Source organism: Planococcus citri, chromosome 3 (assembly GCF_950023065.1).
Source record: "Planococcus citri chromosome 3, ihPlaCitr1.1, whole genome shotgun sequence".
Taxonomy (NCBI): Eukaryota; Metazoa; Arthropoda; class Insecta; order Hemiptera; family Pseudococcidae; genus Planococcus; species Planococcus citri.
The window spans coordinates 2951343-2972344 of NC_088679.1; the positions used below are offsets into that span (position 1 = coordinate 2951343).

At 35.0% G+C, this 21002-nt stretch overlaps 1 protein-coding gene and 1 long non-coding RNA gene across 2 annotated transcripts in view; one reads left to right on the forward strand and one right to left on the reverse strand.

The window, feature by feature from the left end:
* LOC135841658 (uncharacterized) overlaps positions 1-21002 on the reverse strand; it is a 285746-nt gene that overhangs the window by 149866 nt on the left and 114878 nt on the right. Inside the window, exon 2 of the long non-coding RNA XR_010557966.1 lies at positions 14859-15046. This is a non-coding gene — a long non-coding RNA (uncharacterized LOC135841658). The remainder of the gene's footprint in view (positions 1-14858; positions 15047-21002) is intronic.
* The window catches only part of LOC135841657 (homeobox protein unc-4-like), a 46051-nt gene that overhangs the window by 10715 nt on the left and 14334 nt on the right, over positions 1-21002 (forward strand). The window lies entirely within an intron of this gene.

The following is a 21002-nucleotide window of genomic DNA, read 5'->3' on the forward strand; positions in this document are numbered from 1 at the left end:
CTCCCCCCACCGAACATTTTTTTTTTGAAAATCCAATTTTTCTGATTTTTCTTCCTTGAATTTTCACCCAAGGGTCATCCCCACGTCAATCGGGCCAAGAAGTGATAGGGCGGTTCGGCGATTTTTTTGAAAATTTTCCTGTGGAAATACCTTCCGAAGGGATGACCAATGGCGCAAATCGCAGCCCTCAAGCCCATTTTTAAAGGCAGCCAGGGGGTGTCAAAGTTTTCAGTGAACCTAAAACATTATCCATTTCAGTAGTGGATCACTCGATAACCGCGATACCTACCAAAATGGAACATTTTCCCATAGTTAGGGGTTTTGAGAGGCTTTTTGATGATATCATGAAAATCAGTGTTGCCACTTTTTTCGTACAAAAAATTAGCTCAAAAAGTTTCGAAACGTAGTTTTGACATTTTTCCAACTCTCAAAAATTCTGAAAAAAATATACTACGGACAACTTTTCATGCTGAACAACGTATTAAAAAATTGGGACGGTAACATGTTGCAAAGTTGATTTTAAAAAATTTTAAGTTTGCGAAAAAATGCGATTTTTTGATTTAAAACATGAAAAAGAGTTTTGATAGGTGAAGTTGACCCATTTGACCCCTATTTTTACGTATTTGTCGAAAAAGTTGAAAAACCCCTTTCACTCGATGAAATGAACTCCTCACAAAAAAATCAGAATGAGAAAAATTCAATTTTCAATTTCAAACATCAAAAAAGTTTAAATTTATTCATTTGTCTTATTTTGACCTCTTTCTGACGTATTTCACGAAAAAGTTGATAAAAGTTACACTCGCAACAAAAAAATAAAAATTCGTTCATTTTTTGAATTTTTTCGAATTTTGATTTTTTTGTGAGGAGTTCATTTCATCGAGTGGAAGGGTTTTTTCAACTTTTTCAACAGATACGTGAAAATAGTTGTCAAATGAGTCCACTTCACCTATCAAAACTTTTTTTCATGTTTTAAATCAAAAACTCGAATTTTTTCGCAAACTTAAAATTTATTTAAATCGACTTCGCAACATGTTACCATCCCCATTTTTTGATATGTTGTTCAGCATGAAAAGTTGTCCATAACATATTTTTTTCAGAATTTTTGAGAATCAGAACGATATGAAAACTACGTTTTGAAACTTTTTGAGCTAATTTTATGTACGAAAAAAAGTGGCAACACTGATTTTTATGATATCACCAAAAAGCCCTTCAACACCTCTAACTATGGAAAAATGTTCCATTTTGGTAGGTATCGCGGTTATCGAGTAATCCACTGCTGAAATGGATGATATTTTTGGTTCGAAAACTTTGACACTCCCTGGCTGCCTTTAAAAATGGGCTAGGGGGCTGCGACTTGCGCCATTGGTCATCCCTTCAGTAGGTCTTTCCACAGAAAAAATTTCAAAAAAAATCGCCGAACCCTCCTACCACTTCTTAGTCCAATTGACGTGGAATGACCCTCAACTGTACCTGCATTCATTTTGACGTTAAGTTGTTCTTATATTGATCATTTTGGAAAAGTTCCAGTATTGCCTTTCAGACGATTTCAAAAAAAATACAATAGGTACCTCGACGCTATCTCGAATCCAAATTTTGCTCTCGCCAATCATCAGACAGTTAGACGATCGACGCGTCAAAACAACCCCGCTGGCATCGCGTCGTCTACTCAATTAATTTCCGGCCAGGTTGTTGATAGCAATTTCATCGAATCTTATCTGAAAACGGTGATCACTGGCGGATTATTTCGAAATGAATCGCAGCCGCTCCGGCGCGGCGGCGGCGTAACACACAGACAATGTAGAAGTAGGTAGAGGTACCTGCATCAAAATCCCATACCCATCATACTCGTACATTTCTGTGTCTTCTGAGGCAATACCATAATCGATAGTACCTAACATACATAATGAATCTTTATAATTAATATCGCATATTTCAATTTAATTATCGACGATAAGACATCAGCAATTAAGTACGCGAATTGATTTCTATAATTGACGATCTCGTATGTACGATTTAAGTTTTTTAACACATTACCTTTTACACTTATAATACCTACCCACACCACACATACAAAATACATATTAGGTACTACACACATTCGTATCTTCGTATGTATAAAATAATTAAAACCCGCTAACCCGGCGAGATGAATACTTTGATTGATTTCCTTATAATTAGATTTTGCGCATCAGCACCTTTGAATTCGCGCATGCTAAATATCGAAATTATACGCTTACTTATGCGTATAATACGAGTACTTAAATATCACATTTAAATCAAATAGACGCGAAATAGCTAAAATCCGCCATCGTCGTTTTTCGATGAGGGAGAGTAAATTGTTCAATGATTCGAAATATCCTGTATCTTTGCACTTATAGCATTATCACCTCGTACTACGCAAATCCTACTCGTATTCGATCTTTCCCCTGGCTATAAATAAGGTTAGACTTCCTTCATCATCATCATTATTTCCATCGGCATAGAAAGAGAGAGAGATCAAAGCTTTATTTGATTTCAACCTGTCCCTTTCACAGGGTGTTTCGAGAATCATCTGCCAAAATTCAACTTCACAATCAGATAGCAGGTACTCGAAGAGACGTACAAAAAACGTTACATTATGACTGGTTGCCTAACTTGTGAATTGGAGGAGCTACGTGCTTCGCAAAACTCGAAATTTACCCATTTTGAAAATACCGTCAAAAATAAGGAAATGATTGAATCATTCAAATAATGCTCATAATCCACGATACTCAAACAGGTTGGCAAAAAATGATACAATGTATTACGACAAATTGTCTATCTTCAACATTGAAGGGGCAAAGTTGAATATATTCAAAATTTCTAAATTTGGAATGCTTAAAATTTTTGACGCATGCTGGAAAGCTGTGTCCAATGGCATTTTGGATGGAGTCCGTCCATCTTGTGGGAGAGCATCTGTGCCACCTTGTTCCCTGTACCTTGCCTTGAATGAACAGGGACTCCACCGCATCTGCCCTTGTGACATGTCTAAAGTATTTGAGGATTCTGCTGAGCACCATGCACTGCAGGGAACCTCTTCTGGACACCAATTTCCCTCAGGATGGACACATTAGTCCTCTTCTCCATCCATGGGATCCGAAGCATTCTCCTCCAGCACCACATCTCAAGCGCATCAATTTTTCTTCTGTCTCCCTCGCGTACTGTCCAGGTGTCTGACATGTAGAGCTCACTGCTGCATTTGACCAATGACCATATCTTCTTTAGGCGAGACATGGCGCTTAGTGTGATTTGAGCTCCGTATCATATCTCGGCTTCACCGTCTCCTTTGTTATCAATACAGACACTGCACCTGGGCCCTCTGGGAAGACACCAAACTGAAGGCAACAGGGAAAAGGGATGGTAGTACTTAATAGGTATTTTGTGTAATTCCAATTTCTCCCACTGGGTGCTCTTGACTGCGCTGTACTTCAATCTGCAGGCAGCGGGGAAAAAGGACGGTAGTGATATTTTGTGTAGTGCCAATTTCTTCCACTGGGTGCTCTTGGTAGGGCCTCTTGGTTGGGCTGAATTTTGTTGAAGAAATCAACAACAGCGCAGCCAAGAGCACCCAGAAGGAGAAATTGGCATGACACACATAATTCAGCCAAAATGGTGGCTAGTTTGATGTCTTCCCCCAGATGCAGTGTCTATATAGTTATCAACAATGGATCCCAGGTACACAAAGCGATTCGCCACTTTGATTCCCTCAATTTTCTGGATTTCAGGCAAGTTGTTCTCAGGCTGATTCACAATCGTGATCTTTGTCTTCATTTTATTTATCAGCAGGCTATCTTTCGCACTAACCTCTTCCAAACATTTCAGCAAACTGGTCATATTTTCAACACTTGAGGCTATAAGGGTTGATAAGGGTTGTTTCATCAGCGTAGCAAAGGTTTGACATTCGCGTACCTCCGATTGATATCCTCCCGTCACTGCCACTTGCCTGAACCATCATCATTGGCGCTTTCTGTTACAATTAGCTGCAGCATCTCATGAATTATGTATTCTCCATATAGATTAAACAGGAGCAGCCTAATAAAAATTTGAGACGAATTTCAATGTGAAGTGCGAATAATCGTGATTTTTTTGCAAACACCCCCCCCCCCCCACCACCCCCTAGCGAGACATAAAATGTTCAGTTTTTACTTGAGAAACGTGATGAAAATTACAAAAATTTTGACAGTCTTTTTCTTTTTGAATAAAATGTGGTCGTACTTGGGTTGAACAAAATTTTTCAGTATTTTAGTAAGCAGAGCAGAATCTGAGTCCCCATTTTTTAAATAAGAGGAGCAGAACCGGACCGAGGAACAAATTAATTCTAGAAGCCGGAGCCAGAGCCGGAGACGGAGCCTGAGCCTAAACCAGAATAAAAACAATTTCACTCCACAACACTATATTGACCAACATGTGCCAAAATTTCATACTTCATAACTGCAGAATCGTATAAAGCGGAATAAATTTCTTTCAAATGTAATTCCGAGAGTAAGAAACTATCAGTATACATCTTGATGGGCTTGGGCAATGGGCACAGCAATGAAACGGGCGGGGCAGCAGTGGCGACAAATAAACATGTTTTCATATTTCACGGCTAATTAATAATCATTTAAAAAGCGTAAAATTTGAATACAACACAACCTAAATGGAATCGGTTAATAGGTCGTTTTAAAAATTAAATTACCGCCTAATTAAGACGATTAAATATTAATTAAAATCGTCGAAAATATACCGCGTCGAATTAATTACACGCCAAACGAATGTACACACTCCATTTAGAAAAGTAAACAATCGAAAGAAAAATGTCGATAATAATTATTGAAATCTACCTATTTTGTAACTTACATAGGAAAATGAAAAAATGCTTCCAGTGTGTGTATTAAGTACAAAAAGTACACAGTTTGCGTTTTAACATAGATTTAAATATGCACGCAGATTATTATCGCGAGACAATTTATTACACGGTACTTAACGCCGGTTGAATTAAAATATCAACTTTGATTACCGGATTCATTCGTATAATATACCTATAGGTACTTATATTCCTACAGCCAGCGTTCTTTTTTTTCTATGTATACACAGAGGCGAAATTACACATCTACACAACGACGACGACTCGATGACTCGGTATAATTAAAAATTGCTATAAGGCCACTTTCGCGCGTAAATAATTAGCACGTAAAACACTCGCACTCTATTTTACAGGGCGAAATTATTATTTCAATACGGTATTAATTTAGTCGTTAGAATATTTACCTACCTACTCTGTTTCGTGCCAACCGAGGTTCGAAAATTATAACATTGTTTAAAGGTATTACATACAAGCTGATTGTGCATGGGGCTGCGCGGCTCGAAGAGGAGAGAGGGGAGGGGGAAGGGCGAGCAGCGATCAATAAGTCGGCTTGTAATTTGGAAGAAAAAAATTGAAAACACACGAAACTACTTATTAGCGACATGCTAATTTTATAGTATTCTCTTCTGTAGTAGTAGGTACCTCTACGTGTAAGTAATATGTATCATGATTGCCGAGAATAAAGAAACAGAAAAACCAGAAGCAATAACCTATGCGCGTCTATAGTTGCATGTGTTATATAATTTTCATTTTTTTAAATAAGAAGTCAAACTGTATAAAACGAGTATATAGAAGTACGTCAATACCTACATGCATACCTACGTTCGGGTTAAATTTATTTGTACCCGTGTAATCTCAAATAAATGGTACCTATATTTGTCAAATAACAAAGACATCTATATAGATTCCATGAAAAAATAATCAACATCAACAATAATAGGTAATAATAACTATTAGACAATTCGAATTGTTTACACGTGAAACGTTGAAATATTCCTCGAAGCAATGAACAAGCATCCGGACTTTTCCTTCAGGCAATAAACATCACTCATATAACAACACTCAGCACATGCCATTTCATTTTTCCTACTTTTTGGCCTAACACAACAGAACAGAAACACACAAATGGAACAACAATTTCGAGAATCCAATCAAATGGAAAAATTAACATTCTTTCGAATAGGTAAATATTTTCCAAAACTTTATCGCACGAAGTAGGTAGGTACCTCGACCTATTAGGTATATTTCAATTTATCAACGATGATAAATTAAAAACAGAGAGAAAATGAATGGCAATCGTGTGACGTGTGATGAACGACGTTTGCAACACTTCAATGAATCATAAAGACAATACTTTGGATACACCGCGATAAAAATGTTCAATATTGATATTTCAAGGCTATGGAAACGTGATAACACCAACGAGAAGAAAAAAACCACTGTAAGAATATCGAACGTCAATAAATCAGTAATACCAAGTAACTTATTTACGTGGAATTGATAAGCTCGCTCGCGGAGAAATTTCCAAAGTGAATAATGCAAACGAAAGTTGACCCTTTTCAACTGTTCAAGTTCAACTATATACTTACTTATCGGCGAAGAATAAAAATGACGCAATTTCGAGCGCATGGAGATAGATAAATTTAGTTGGAAAACATCGGCGAATGTGATTTACACCCCTTTATGGTGCCTAAAAAATTCCCCTGTATTTCGAAGCAGTAATAGGTTATCACGAGATCGAAATTTATTGCATTTGTGAAACGGTTTTCTTAGATTTTTATTGAGCAAAACAAGTCGAAATGAGAATGAGATAATTTGCTAAAAATCCCGCACAATGAAAATGAAGATAAAATTTCAGATTACTGCTCCAGTGAAGCGAAAAAATTTGGTTCAAAAGACAAAAAAATGCCAATTTTTGATGTTTTACTATACTTTTAGATACTGGAAAAGAAGATTTACTTCAGTTACATAACAAACTTTGGACTTCTGATTCCTTCCCAAAATTGTGGAAAACTGCAACAATCATTCCAATATTAAGACCTGATAAAAACCCAAATCTGGCATCTAGTTATCGACCCATCTCCTTGACTTCAGTTCCTTGCAAAATACTCGAAAAAATGGTTATTAAACGTCTTAATTGGTATATTGATTCCTCAAACTCTCTTAGTATTTATCAAAGTGGTTTTAGAAAGAAAAGATCTACCCTAGACCACCTCTTTAGTCTCCAAAAAGAAATTAGTTCGGCCTTCCAGAATAAAGAAAGTGTTCTTTCAGTCTTTTTTGATCTTGAAAAGGCATTTGATAAAGCCTGGCGTTATAAAATTCTCCAAAAATTACATTCCATTGGAATTAGAGGACATTTGGCCTACTTTATTCAGAATTTCTTAACAAACTGTACTTTTAGAGTGAGAGTTGACAATACATACTCAGAATTTTTTGAAATTGGAAATGGAGTCCCCCAAGGTTCAGTTCTTAGCACAGTCTTATTTATACTTTTGATTGATGACATTTCCAATGTTGTTTCTAGACCCATTTCTCTGAGAATCTTTGCTGATGATATAAACATTTCTTTTCGTTCAAATAATATTCAACTAGCTCTTCAGGTGATCCAAGAAATCCTTGAAAAAATTGAATCATGGGCAGATTCTAATGGTCTAACCTTCTCTGAGTAAAAAACCCACTGTATACTTTTCACCAAAAAAAAAATAAGATTCCTGCAGATCTCATTCTCAACTCCAAAGGACACTCTTTAGAATTCAAAACCACTATTAAATTTCTTGGCTTAACTTTTGATAGAAAACTAAATTGGACTCCTCATTTTCTAAAAGTAAAATCAGATATCATGAAACGCCTAAATCTGTTGAAAATAATCAAAAATTCCAAGTATAATCCATCTCGCAAACTCCTACTTCACTTGTATAAATCTCTAATTCGCAGTAAAATTGAGTATGGAAGCCCGTGTTTTGCAAATATCTCAAATAAAACTTCAAATATCCCAAAAACAATTCAAAATTCAGCCCCAAGGATCTGTTTAGGAGCCCTCTATTCCTCTCCAATAGATAGCCTTTATTGTGAAGCAGCAGAATTAGCCCCAGATTTTAGAAGAACTCTCGTAACAAACAAATTCATCTCAAATGCATCCACCAACCCTTCCCATCCACTCCAAAACTCAATTAACCCACTCAACCCCCAACATTTTGATCATACAGAAGGACCCATTTCTAATTTCATCACAATGTTGAATGATCTTCAAATCAATCCTAAAACACTCATCCAACAACCAATATTATATCCCCCTTGGCTCCTCAGGCCTCCTCAAGTCAATACACAACTTATTAGGCTACCCAAAAAATAGCCACTCTCCACTAGTAATAAAACAAAACTACTCATCTTGAACTCTTATCAGAATACAAAAAATTCAATCTCTGCTTTACAGACGGGTCAAAAATACCAACACTTCATTCAGGGTATGCCTACTCTATTAATGATAAAATTTCAAATTTTAAAATCCATAACTGATCTTCAATCTACACTTCCGAACTCGCAGCTATTTTCCACTGCCTCTGTGATATATTCACTTATGAATCAGAAAATAAGTCTTTCTTAATTCAGAGCGATTCCCTCAGCTCTCTAACTGCTATCCAAAATCTATTTTCTGACCACCCCCTAATTCAAAATATCAATAAAACTCTATTTGATTTACAAAATTCAAACTTCTCCATCCAGTTTATGTATGTACCCAGCCATGTTGTAATCACAGGAAATGAAATTGTGGATAAAAATGCAAAATCCGCCACTACTCTTTCTCCTTTCACATTTATCACAGCTGACGACCTTAAATCTATCTTCACCCAAAACATACTTGAGAAATGGCAAAACTTTTGGTCCCTCCAAACATCAAACAAGCTCTTTCACCACAAAAAAACTACTCAGCCTTGGAAAAACCCTATCTGTCCAACACTTACTATTTCGCTGTCCCTCCTTACATCAGCACAGACTATCCCTACAAATAGATGAAAGATCCCTATTCATACCAGACGACCGTTCCGAAATTTAAAAATTCTTAGACCTAATTAAAAAAGTTGACCTTAACAACTCGATTTAAATCTCACACGACGGGTGTAATAATCAAGTAATTACAAACACCCCCCCCCCCCCAAAAAATAAAATAAAATAAATTCCTCTTTTTTACATTCCTTGGCTACTACGAGACCAATTAATTTTCACCGTAAATCAAGAACTTTTGCACGAGTGAATTGATGACAAAAATACGTTTTAATAAACCGAATCTTTATTTTTAGGAAACGAGTCAATAATATCCATTTTGCATCCCCTCCCCCCTCCCTCCCTCCTTCCTTCCTTCCCAATAATAAACTTTAGTGTCGATCAGGTATCAAAAGTTTCTAAACACATATTCAAAGAAGAAAAAAATTTTTTTTGGAAAAAATCCTGATGAAATTAATTTACAAAATCAGAATATTTGCAGTCAAAACATTTTGTAATTAATTTTCTCTCTCATTATTTGTCAGGGGGAATGGGGAGGGAGAGACTGAAATATATTTACAGTGCTTTTCTCGATGTTCTAGAAAATAAAGGTTTCGAAATCAATGTTTCCTATTTTCAGTTTCAGTTTTGCCATATTTTGCCATGTCTCAAAAAACATGCCCACAAAAACTCATTCATTGAAAAAAAAATTTGAAAAATTGAAATTTCATAAAGAAAAACAAGCAACTACCCAATGAAAAAGGAAAAATAGCTAATCGAAAAAACGATCATATTAAACCTGTTTTTTAAGAACTTGAAAAACATTCTGTAAAATTTTCACGAGAAATCAGGATAACAGCTTTTTTGCGAAGATTACAAAAATTTAACTCAACTGCGAAATTATTCATTCATTTTCACTGTGTTTTTTTTTTTGTAATTTTTATTCGGTTTTCTGAATTTATGAGACATGTAATTTGATGGTCTATGATGCGTTAACGTTTCCCAGTTTTCTTTTTGAAAGATCTCGAGTCTTTCGAGAATAGGTGAAATTTTGACGCCCCCTAAATAGTAAATAATTTTTTGAAAATTGTTGATCTTTTTGAAAAACAGGTTACTGGACTAATGAAAAAATTTTTCGCGAAGAAAACTGGCGCAACATTCCCCTTCCCCACACCCCACCCACTGTTTGTGATTCAGAAACTAAATCTGACGTTTTCTTAGTTTTTTTTTCTCAACCTAGGGAGGCCCTTCAAATTCAAGAATGATGGGTAATTTTTTAGAATAATTCTCCCGTTTAGGCCTCATTCAGCAAAAAATCTGTAACCAAAATCGTAATTCTTCCTGTTCGCACCAATAACAAACAAACAACCGCGTTCGGATCCCTTTTGAAAAAAGGAAACAAAGCGCGAATCCGAATCGACGACCACCGCGCCACAAAAACCAACCTAATAAACCCATTTAACCGATATGATGTCAGCGAGAGCGAGAAATCTGCCCTTCGAGCCATTTAGTAGAAATTCGATTAGTCCCTCTCTCGTTTGTTGTATCACACAGCGAACTGTTTCCCCTAAAACGATTTGCCACTTGTATTTGCATTATTGTCGAATTACACGTGTATTACTACATTAATACAGCTGATTGGTTTCAATATTCGGTCGCCGGCCGCGGATTGTGTTAGATATGCCTCTGATTATATAGGGGATATCGATGAATTGTATACGGCTAATTTATTCGTAATTTAGTACCTGTAATTTCGCGGTTTACGTAGCTGAAATGGTGCGGGGTGGAAATTTACCTAATGTCTCTCTATAGTAGGTAAGTGTAGATAGGTAGAGGTAGAGATGTGTATAGTATAATGCGTAGAGAACGTAATATAACGAGTGCTTATTGGCCAGATTGTATGGATTAAAAGGGTTCATTGGTTCAGACTCGACATTTTCAAGATGAGAACGTATATTTATATAGGTATTGAGTATGGATATTACTATTTTAGAGATGGTTGATGCTCCAGTAATGTAGGCTAGCTTTTTATCGTAAAGATGGATTTACATTTTTTTACTGTCGCGAAGAGATTCGAATTTTTCTCCATCTGCAGGATTCTGATAACGTTGATAATTTTATCGTCGGGTTGAAAGATCAACAGGGCGAAGATTTAATGTGCGGTAGTTGCTGATTCTCATTAAAAGTTAATTTCCATCGCATGGCACAGCGTATACGAATTCACTAACCTGTAATAACAGGGCTGTGTGTTTTTTCTCTCTCTGCTTTACTTCTTCAGCACCATTTTAATGAAGTAATTTAGAAAAATATAGACGCGTAACGAAACGAATACTACAATGTAGATGTCAAAAAATGACACGAAATGTGTATTTCTCTCGCCAGTGCCTCGCCTTGGTCGTACAGTGTAGATAGAAATCAATTCGAAATACACCTATAATTTCTTGCACGAGAGAGGAAATAGCGGCGCTTTTCTCGAGCGTTTAACTCTGCTTCTCTGTATATGTGATCCTTTCTTCATCTTTATAAGAGTACTTACAGATATCCTCGATCCTCATAATACTCCCAGGTATAGGATGTGGTATCTCATCGTAAAGCACAACGCCAACGTAACATCAATAAAATTCTAATCTTCGAGTTTTTCTTTTTTGAATATAGCGTATGCTGTTGATGACGATGACGATGAAAACCGTGAAAATGTACAATCGATAGTGTTAACGTAGTGCTGTGAGGTACTCGCCTTAGTAAATTCTATTTTACCGTGTATTTTTTTCCATTGCATAACAAAGTATACTTATACAATATACAAGAGTAGATACCTCAGTTCTTAAAAAATAGAATTTATTTTTTCCGGCTATTACTCCGTCTATACGCGTTGTATAGGTATACTTTGGTTCGACGTTTGCCTCTTTTTTTCCCTTCAAAACCAATTATCGATTATACTATGCAAGATGATTTCAATTTAGCTAATGAAATAATTTTTCCATATCACTCGTCAATCCTCAGCTGGACAATAGATCAACATCGTACTCCTAAAATACCTCTTTTTTTCTCGTCTCCTCTCTTGTTCCAAGACTTTATATAAAAACTGCGATCAAGTGTAAAGGGTTAATTGAGATATCTATATTATAGTGGTCCGTTGCTGTGGGATGATTAGCTAAGGTTAATTTTTCCATTACCTTTGTACACTTGTATAGAAAAGAATTTCCCACTGTTAAAATAAATAAAATGTCTCTTTGTTGTCTCAATTTGTACCTCTCTAATCGCGTCTATTACGTCAATTTCTCGATGAAAACCGTGGATAATCGCGTAATGTAATTATTTGTCGACCGAATTGTATTTAATTTTCCGTATTGCAGAAGTGTACCTACGAGTACGAGTCGAGATGACATTTTACGAAATGAATAATCAATATTTTTTTGAATTTTGATCCTTTTTAAACGACAACCTAGTTAGATAAGTGTAAAGTAAATATATATACGGTTTGTGTGGATTTTATCGTAATTCAACAAGGTTTTTCACGTTTTAATTTTCGAGTTTGTTTTATTTGTTTTTGATTGTGTGAAAGATTGTTTTAGAGTTTATTGATTGAGTAAAGGCTAAAGAGTCGCGTGGAAAGTTATCTGTACTAGGAATTCAATGTGCATGGGCTCGAAGGAATGAAAAATGTGAGTACTAGGTATAGTAGGTACAGAATTTGCCTAAGATTTCCAAAAAGTATCAATTTTTCTCAATAATTTCCAAAAAGTTCTGCTTTTTGTAAGACTTGTTCAAGTCTTTTTTTGCCAAAAATTCCAAAAAGTTTCGCTCCTTTCCAAAAATTTGTCATGATATATCGCCTTTTCACCAAAAATGATTGAACCCCCCCCCCCCTTTTTCGTAAAATTGTCAAAAGTTTCAAATTGCCAATTTTTTTTCAACCAAAAACATGCAAAATCAACTTTTTGACATCGGAAAAAAACCTAAGTGAAAAAAAGATGAAAAAAAGGCTTTTAAAGGAAAAGAGATTTGTTGAGTGAGTGACTGAGTATACGTGTAATTCAACTTTTTTCAGTATTTTATTGTATAGAAAGAGCTGAAAAACTGAAACCTGAGCTGAAACTGTAAACTTATAAAACTAGAACATTAAACAAAAAACTTGAACTGAAAATATACACAAAACTAAAAATTAGGAAATTAAAATTGAAAACTGGAACTAAAGAAGTATAGGTGGAAAACAAGCTAAAATATAAAAATTGAAAATTGAAAAGTGCAGTAATTTAATTCTTATTTTTTCAATTTTATTCCTAAAGCAATTCTGGCAAAAAAATTTAAAAAAATTATTTTTCGTAATTTTGAAGACTTTTTTTTGGCAAAATACAGAAGCTTTTTGCAAGTTTGACAAAACATAGGACGTTTTGTCTTTCGAAAAAATAAACGTCGAGAAAATCTGGTAAAAAACATGACAATTTTGACAGTTTGGAAAAATATGACTTTTTTGATAGTTTGGCCAGAAACAAAACTTATGCAAGGTTTGCAAAAAAACAGGATTTTTTTGCAGAAAATTCCAGAAAATTTGGTACAAAAACGTGACTATTTTGCAAATGTGGGAAGAAAAAACACGATTTTTTCAGCTAGTTTTGCAAAAAAAAAAAAAAATGGACGGAGATTTTGTATCTAAATACATAATATTATTTTAAACCTTTTTATGTACAATTCCTTTTGAAAAAAGACAAAACATTTTTTGTACTTAATTTTGGCAAAAAAAACAACAGGATTTCTGAGAGAATTCGATAAAAAACCAAGACTAAATATTATGTAAGTTTTGTAAAAAAAAAAATAATATGTAATAAAATTGACTGGCAAAAAACAGAACAGTTTGGTAAGTCTGGCATAAAAAAAAGATTTTATTGCAACTTTGCAAAAATTGAAAATAATTTTGCAACTTTGAAAAAAAAATAGAAACACAATTCTGCAATTTTTGTAAAAAAAAACACAAAAAACAAAAAAAAAAGAATTTTTATCCAACTTTAGCAAAAAACAATATTTTAAAGCTCGTTGTTTGGCAAAAAAGAGGGTTCAGAGGGAATTTGGGTTTGGCAAAATTTTCCAAGTTTGGCAAGAAAAAAAACAATTTTCGAGGAAAATCGACTTAAAAATCTATCAAAAGGATGACTTTTTTGTAATTTTTATCAAAAACGGGATTATTTTACAAGTTTAGCAAAAAACAGGCTATGTTGAAAGTTTGACAAAAAAATAAAAACTTTCCCGCAATTCTTGGAAAAAAAATCAACAAATTTTGCTGTTTATTTCTGACAAAAAAAAAAAAAAAAAAAAACAGAATTTTGTGCGAATTTGAGGGGAAAAACGAGACGTTGCAGTTTTCAAGTAGAAAATAACACTTTTCATTTCAACATAAGTAAGGAATTTTGAACTTTTATTTGAAGTAAAACCATCGAAAGATGCATTTGATTTGATTCTGAAAAGGGGAAAAAAGGGTTGGTGTGCAAATTGGTCGATAAAAGTTGAAGTATAAATTTTGGGAAATCTGTACAAAAATTAACCAGAGGAAAATGTATCGGAGCATCGAAAAATACCCCACCATAGCACCACTCAAAATTTCAAGGGTTGAAGTTCATTTTTAAAGTGTCGAGAAGGCTACAAAACGAGAAAATCTAAAAAAATAATGGCAATTCTGTCAAAATCCTTCGACTTTTTAAATCACAATCCACCCCAAACACATCTCTGATTCGTGGTTTCTCTTTCAATTCAGTTATACGTAATTCCTTTTTCCTTCACTTCACACCATCGTAAAAATAGATTTCCTCTCAAAAAAAAAAAAAAAAAAAAAACAAATACCTATTCCTAACAGATAACTCTCTTAACCATACGTTGATAGACACATCATAAATTTAACGATGATCACATCGCTCTTTCACAAAATTCAATCAACATAAACAATAATAATATAAGTATAACACTTGGCAGACAGAAAACTGTAAATGCATATTTATCAATTTACAAGTACACATACCTGCGGGTTCAAATTTCTCACGCGATCGAGTCGATGCAGCATTTTGAGAAAACATAGTTGTAATTCCAAAGACGAGGCGGCGAGAAGTGATTAAAAAGCTGATAATCTTAATAAGGCCGAATACTCGTACACATTCACAACGCGACGTATATCAAGCATGCGAACAGTCGGCGAATCGTCTGCATAATCTGTGTTAACATGAAAAAAAAAAAAGAAAAAAGAATTAATCAATTTTTAAATTGAATTAAATGAGCTCGATAACGAATAAGTTCACTGGTGCGGGCCATCAATTCAACGCAAAGCTCGTACATATAAGCAGTATGGTAAATAAGCACAGAATGCAGCAATTTTTTGTAAAAATTTGAGAAAATATTACAAATTGGTGATCTTGAGCTCGAATATTTTTTTTGCTCGTGAGTTTAGAAGTTAGGAACCAACATGTGAAAGACATTTATAGGTATCAAAATATCCTCATCAACGTGTTTCAAAACGTTTCAGAAATCACTCTTCTTCTTATAAGAGAATAGACCCAGATAATTAATTAATTGCGCTCTATACCTCTCTGTATAAGGTTTGAGGAAACATCATCTTAAAAACCTGTTATTGCCCAGTTAACCAGCGCATTATTTGTGAATACAAGCTCTCGCGGACCGTGCTCCAAACAAAAAAAAAATAATTAAATCGATTATGATTGTAATGTTCGTTCGCTCGCGTTCCAATACCGAGAATCTTGAATCTCGATTCTCTTCTCGTCGATCCCGAAACCATGTAAATTAATTTTTTATAGCGCCTCCTGCTTAATAGAGTAGTTCTCGCGTGATTTTTTTTCCTCCCTTTCCATAAGAGAGTATAAATATATTCTGTTTCGTCGTTATTGATGTTACACCTCTTGGAACGATGTGAGGTTACGCCCATACCTCGTATAACGACCATAACGTCTATACGCAAGATACGTACGAGCATGAGCAGCGCATATCATGCCTTATGTGCGTACAGACCGCAACCATCTCTATACCAGCTACAGCTACAGCTACAGCTACAGTACGAGTATACGAACAACCAAAAACGTATAAATTAAACGATAAGTAATCTGCTAAAAGAAATAATAACGAGTATTATAATAAATTTCAATTTCACAGCAACAACAATACACACTATAGCCAGTGAACAAGATACATTCCCTCCCACCCCTCACATCCAGCCGATACCCCCCTTATTCGCGCAAACGAGCTACAAATATTTCAAACCAGTTAACGCCTTTGGTCAAATCGTACGTACGTACCTATGTAGAAAAATTTACATTTCGAATTCGTATACCTATATGTATAAGCAGGCGTTTAATTATCAAACAATTAATTACGAATAATTATCCGCTTGGTTTTATTGAATACTAGTGCAGTCTCGTGGTGTTATTTTACGCCACTATAAGCACCACGGCCACGGCCAGCCAGCCAAGCTGCCGAGAGGGAAAAAATACCTCGAACGAGCCCAGCCAGAGCCACATTGCCCATAGAAGAACAACACGCAAACTGCATTATCGTACCTATATACGTATACGAGTAGAGGTAGAGGTAGAGGTAGGCCAATTACGCGGCGATTATAAAGGGTGATTATTCAATTAAAAACGAAATGGCCGCCAATTTGAATCATTTAAATACAAAGAAAAGAAATTTTTAAATCAATTACTCGCCTTGGAGATTATCGCGCGCGCACTGCACATGCGAAAGAATTATCGTGTTTACAAGAGGATAACAATTACATTTATATACTCGTATTTCGCTAACAGTTTGTCAAAACTTATCGCTCTTCTGGTCTTCTCGTAATTAGTTTCATGGCACTGGTAAGTGGTAATTTTCCTTTTCCCTCGAACGTGTCATTTTGAAACATAGGTAGCCTACACAATGGCAGAGGAATTTACTCGTAAGAATATGGTGTAATGATGATTCGCATCAAGACACTTGACGAGTACAGCTATCGTTGTCAATTTATCAAAAATTCGCCCTAATTACTCATTTTTTTTTTGACCAATTCGAAATTTAGAATGTGGGGAAGGAGGGAAGATTAAACCCTTCATACCCCTTCCCCTGGAATTTAACCATTACATAGAATAATGTGTTAGGTATATGCAGATATAGGTAGTAGGTACGATATGTACGTATTAAGATGTGTTCTTTTTAATAAATGCTGATAAGACAGCTGAAGTTTCTGGATTTACGACTTTTTACATTAACCGCCTAGCCTGAAGCTAATTAAGCAGTCACGCAGATTCATTGTTTATACCGTTCGCGTTGTGCTCTGCTGTTAGTATGTAGTATAGGATAGATATAGAAGTGTTCATCTTTCTTCCTATGATGCATGCGAGAGAGCCGACCGAGAATTCTTTCATACATAATTATAGGCTAACAGATATCTAGGCTCTTTCAAATCGTCAGTTTAGTTTACCCAAAATTGTAATTTTTCTATTTAAAAAAAAAAAAATGTACAATTCTTGGCTCCTTATATCGAGTTTCAATTAACAAAAAAAAAAAAGAATCCAGCATGTAGTCGACTTCGATTTACGAAAACTGAAAAATAATTCTACTGTATTGAGAAGCTAATTTTGAAATGCAAGGTAAGCTATATTTTTGTATAACTGGGAGAATAAAGGAACAACTACTCAATGAGTCGAAAAAAAGAATGAACGGAGCTGAGCAGTTGCTTAAGGGGAAGATGATTTTTCAACAGGATCCAGCTGAAAGAGAGGAGAGGGGGTCGTGAGGTTCGATTGTGACAGGAACGAGTCTGATGATCTTTTTAGCTTTTGCGAGGAGTCTACTAAAAAATCGAAGACATTTAAAAAAATTACCTTCTAATGACTTTCGGATGACTTTTTTTTTAAGAAAAAAAAAAGAATTAAATAGACTGAAGTTCAATTTCAATGGGTGATTTTTATAGCATTTTTCTCGCATGAAAACAAACTTCCATCAGGTCAAGATTTTTCTTAATTTCAGAGTTAATGGCGCCATCATCACTCAAATTTCAGAAGAGGGACATTGTGAGGTTGGACCCGAAAAATAAGTTCATATTCGTACTCAGCGACCTCGAAAACATACCTACTATTCGACATATCACTCGACTTTCCACGATTTTTAGAAATTTGGCCCCTTTTTTGGGGCACAGAGGGACATTGTGGGATGAGACCCAAAAATAAATTCATTTTTGTGCTTGACGACCTCAAAAACATTCCATTTGATATATCACTCGACTTTTTGATGATTTTTTTGAAATTTTGGCCCCCCTTGTTGGGGCCCAGAGGAACATTGGGGAATGGTACACAAAAAATAAGTTCATATTCGTACTCAGCGACCTCGAAAACATACCATTCGATGTATCACTCGACTTTCCACGATTTTTCAAAATTTTAACCCCCTTTTTGGGGCACAGAGGGGCTTTGAGGGTTGGACCCAGAAAACAAGTAGGTATTCGTATTCAGCGACCTCGAAAACATACCATTCGATATATCGCATGACCAGATTCGTTTTTAAAATATATGATTCAGTTGTGTGTTACTTGAAAAACCAAGCATCTCCCACCAACCCCTTGGGAGGGTTGAAGACCAATCAATGGTGGTGTGATAAATAGTTGGGTGAGTAGACTTTGTAAAAAAAATTTGAGCGAAAACGAATGATATCAAGTGGTAACTTTGATCAATTTATTGGACTGATTTTTTTTCAAACACCTACTCTTTCCACCCCTTTTTTTAGACACCCCTCTTGAGGGATGGGTATCGAGCGTAGTATCAAATTGTCGAGAATTTGAAGAGGAACATTTTTAGTCATAGTAGTTTTTCTCGTAAACCTAATATTTTCGGAGTAAATCGCAAAAAACGTAAATCGGAACCGGTTTCAGTCCCCTAAAAAAATTAGCTCCAGGGTTAGGAGGTTCGAGTTTTTTTTTGGTAGTTCAGGGGGTTCATCTGAACACATTCCCGAAGAAAAAATTTATGTGCCAATTTTTTCCTTTTTGCCCTCGCTTTTTTACGTTATTTTCCTGGTCTATAGGTAATTTTTTGCAATTTTTTTTTCCAAAACATGCCCAACTGCCCAAGCATTTACCTGCCTATTTGGCGATACATATTTTGCTCAAATCACAATGTTTCATCAATTTTTAACCAATTCAACCTATTTTCATTACATTTCAATAAATTTTTGCAAAATTTTGCTCAATTATCTATACCTATTTAATAAGTATGATATTCGACACAAAACTGGGAGGTTAATTTTGCAATTTTTATTACTTAAACGTTTTACATTTTAGAAAAATTATCATTCAATTTTCTATTATCAGGGTTGGTATAAGTACTGAAATCCAAAATCGAAAATTCGCACCTTTTTTCGTTTTTTATTTGTCTTTTGATTTAAAAAAAAATTAAATTCAAAAAGAGAAAAGAATATTTTTTGGACGAGCAAAGCAACGGTGCAAAATTTCAGGAAAATTTAATGTAATTTACAATTTGTGAGGCGGTCCAAAAAAAATCATTTTCAAGCGATATGATATAGAAAAAATTCGTTCAATTTTAGGCCAAAAAGCTGACTTTTTAATGACTTAGACGACCTGCTGGACAAGTAGACACCTTGTTTTGGTTTCATTTTCAATTTTCCAACTTTTGGTCAGTACACTAACTGGAAGAAGAATTCTTTAACCGAGCAAATATACCTGTAAATCGTAAGAACATTGCAAAAATATATCAACAACAATAAATTTCAAATGTTAGATTGCATTTCATGAATTTTTGGCCAAATAGGAGGAAAACCCCAAATTTTACCAACTTTATCATCTGGAGAGCTGAAATTTGATAAGATACCCCAACCCTTCCTTCCCGAATCAATTGGAAATGCATCCGAACCGTTTCAAGTAGTTCTGAAGCCTCCAGAAGATTTTTGTAAACTGCACCAAGTAATTTCGACTGATTCTAAGACATTTTTTCGGAAACTGAGTTTTCCAAAATGTTGCTGGAGGCTCCAGAACGGCTGAAATCGACTCCTTAATCGACTTGGCGAGTTGAAATTATTACGGTGGTATGAAGAAAAGTTTCGCTTTTCAACATCAATAGGTAAAATTTCAAGGAGATTTCGAATCTGCAGGAAACTCAAACATTGCTCGAAACAGTTCGAAATCATTTACAGTCGATTAGGGAGGCGGTGATGTGAGGGCAGGGGGGTAAGAAATTGAATAGGTACATGAACATTTTTAGCTTTCTAGGCTAATTTGAAAAAAAATCGATTTTTCCCCTTTGATTTTCAAAAATTTGCCAAAAATTTAAAAATGTAACTCAATTTACGCTTCATTTTTGATACTCGTACTTATGCTGAATCAAGTGGAAATGCTTTTGGAAATTCCAGTTTTCAAAAAAAAACACACTTCAAACATAGGTTTCTACCAGTTTGGAACGAAATTTTCTTCCAATTTTCAATCGAACAAGCATAAATTGATTTACCAAAAATAGCGTTCAATTTAGTCAAGTAGACTACAAAGTACAAACAACGAGCATCGATCGTATATTCTTATAATGTGCGGGAATTAACTTATGCAGTTTTTATGGTGCTTTTTGAAAATTTTGGAAATTTTAAAATATGGCTCGAGGCTTCAGAACTGCTTGAAACCACCTCCAGCAAAACGCTCAATGCGTTTGAATTGAGATGCTATTATAGTAAATTTAAGCTTTCAAGCTTCATTAAGTATGGATGAATTCCAAAAATCAAAAATCAGCTAGAGGCTCCAAAACAGCTCGAAAGGGTTCAAAACAATTTTCAATCGATCTGGGGGGATGGGTGGAGGGATTTTCTGCCAGTTGAGAAACCTCGTTGTATTTTGTCCTGACTATGATTTCATTGGTTCAAAAGTTAAAAAATCCTGTATCATACGGATCCGAATTATAGAAAAAATACAAACAAGAAACCCGACGGAAATGATCCAAAACGGAGAAATTCAAGAAGGAAAAAAAGGCTGCAGATTCCAGAACGATGAAACTGAAAGATAAATAAAAAATAAATAAGCAAAAATGAAGAAAATAATTATGATTATGAAAATGGATAAAATGAAATTAACTACTCGGCCATAGTTATTAAAAAGAATTAATTATAATAGTCAAAAGATCGAAAATAC